Source organism: Penaeus japonicus, unplaced genomic scaffold (genome assembly GCF_977035675.1).
Source record: "Penaeus japonicus unplaced genomic scaffold, GWHDUDI00000001_assembly GWHDUDI00000002, whole genome shotgun sequence".
Taxonomy (NCBI): Eukaryota; Metazoa; Arthropoda; class Malacostraca; order Decapoda; family Penaeidae; genus Penaeus; species Penaeus japonicus.
In genome coordinates this window covers 29238314-29240803 of record NW_028234404.1, presented here as the reverse complement: position 1 = coordinate 29240803, position 2490 = coordinate 29238314, and the positions used below count along the sequence as shown (strand labels likewise).

The 2490-nt window shown below is 39.9% G+C and overlaps 1 protein-coding gene across 1 annotated transcript in view; it reads left to right on the top strand.

The window, feature by feature from the left end:
• The window catches only part of LOC122257118 (uncharacterized), a 5089-nt gene extending 4041 nt beyond the window's left edge, over positions 1-1048 (top strand). Inside the window, exon 2 of the mRNA XM_043022195.2 lies at positions 1-1048. This exon is cut by the window's left edge and continues 3205 nt beyond it. The gene's annotated coding sequence lies outside the window, so the exon portion shown is untranslated.
• The last annotated feature ends 1442 nt before the right edge of the window (positions 1049-2490 follow it).

Sequence of the window (2490 nt, the reverse complement as noted above, 5' to 3'; positions counted from 1 at the left end):
AATTATGATGACGATAATAATAATAATGATAACACATATAATGACGATAACAATGATACCAATACTAATGGTGATAATAATGATGGTTATGATAATAATAATGATAATACTACTAATACTGATAGAAATAAGGATAATTTATATCGTCGTCATAATTATCATTATCATAATTTGTCATTATCATTACTACTATTGTTATCACTATCATTGTTATCATCATTATTATTTTATCCTTGTTACCATTCTCATTGTTATCATTTTCATCTTCGTTTTCATTATGATCATAATCATCATCATGGTTATTATTATTATAATTTGATTATATAATCTTACCCTATCACCCCTATTGCTTTTATTGATATAATCTTTATCATTGCCATTATCATGGCTATGATAATTATCATTATCATTATTACTGTTGCTACTACTATTACTACTGTTATCATCATCATCATCATCATCGTCATCATCATCATCATCATCATCGCCATAATTTTTATTCTTTATATTAGCAGTAGTGGCAACATTCTTATTTTTAGTAATCAATACCGTGTTTTTGTCATTATGATTATCATGATTATTATTGTCATCATCATCATCATTTGTAGGAATAGCATAAGGATAATCTTTATTATCATATCATTATTATTGTCAGCATAATCAACATTATCTTCACTAGCTTAATCATCACCATTATCATATCATCATCATCACAAACACCACTATCAGCATCAGCAGCATCATGTCATCACCACAAATATCTTCATCAAAACATCCTCATAATCATAATCATCATTATAATCTTAGTGATAATCTCGGTAAATTTCCACACCCTATGTGACCAGTTGCTCATTTTAATGATATAGATTTTTAACACAATTTTCATACTGCTCTTTATGTGGTGTGTTTATGTACACGTGTGAATGAATTGTGTATATCTGTGTATGTTATTTCTTCCGTCTGTCTGTCATGCATATGCCTTTTATGTCTGTGATAACTTGACATTGTCTTTTCTTACCTATTTGATAAATAAAGGATGTATAAACAATATGGATTATGCTTTACATTCCCGTAAACATTACAATGCCAACAGATGTAAAAAAAAAAAAAAAAAAATTACTAGGAAAAAACATTTTGCTTTTCTTGCATTCTCTCTCTCTCTCTCTCTCTCTCTCTCTCTCTCTCTCTCTCTCTCACACACACACCTCTCTCTCTCTATCTATCTATCTCTCTCTCTCTCTCTCTCACACACACCTCTCTCTCTCTATCTATCTCTCTCATTCTCTCTACATTTACAGTGCTGAACCCAATATATATACAGTATACATACCGATAAACCAGGCGCTAGAGAAGCATTCAATATATAGTTGTTTTTTTGTGTGTGTCACATCATTTGCCTCTAAGTATAGCTGGACTTGCTCAATACATTTATTAAAGACAAGACTAGAAATGCCATTAATGTATAAATAGATAAAAAGGGAAGCAGACATGCCGTTGCGTTATAGATATCAGGCATATCATGAATGACAACAACAGCAAAAATAATGTTCCCCTTTTTCGTTCTTTCCACTCGTTAACATCGCATTCTTGTCAGCCTCTTAAAAGATCACTCATCGATTCCTCTAAATGTAACGACTTTAGCGACGTCGCCTCTTGATATTCTTAGCCTCGTTAATCCTTTACATCCCCCCCCCCCCCATCCAACAGCACCCCTCCCAAAGCCCCTGTAGCCAGGACTGCCCCTCTCTACGCCTTACCACTCCTCGTCGCCACGCCTTTCCTCGCCCACTGGTCGCGCCCTCACACCCAGACCACGCCGCCGCCCTCTTCAGCTCCTTCACGCCACTTGTCACCAAGCCCCCCTCCACCCCCACCTATAAACAGACCCACCCGCCCCCCTCGTGAACAGCCCCTCCCCCTCCCCCCTATAAACACTCCTCCTATCCCCCCGATTTCATGAGCAGGTCCCCTGCCTCTGCCCCCCCACCCACCCACCCAATCCCCTCCCCCCGTGAGCAGGCCACGTCCGATGTGCACACGAGCCCCCTGCCAGGGCCTGCGGCGTCGCCCCGGGACAGGAACTGGACTGTGATGGCGGCAGGTACTCCTCGCCGCAGCAACGTCTCGCCGCGTGCGGGAAAGGAAATCCGCAACTCATGATATCAGCGTTTTTCTCAGAGGTCAGCATATCCTGTGGTTAACTGCGCCCTACACACGCCTTTCTTCCAGCCACGACTGCCAACTGCCCCTCCCCCTCCTCCCCCGCCCTCAGTAAACACGGAGTGCCCACTAGCCCCCCCCCCCTCCCCCCAAGCCTGTCCATTCGGCGCGTAACAGCTCTCTGATGTTTATCATTTTCCTTCGTAAGATGACCTCGTCTCCTTATTCCATTCATGAATACCTGCGAAATTACTAGTGTTGTAGCATTTATCAAAACCTTTTTTTATCTCTCAATTTATCATAATTTTTTTATATTTTTTTATATTTTTT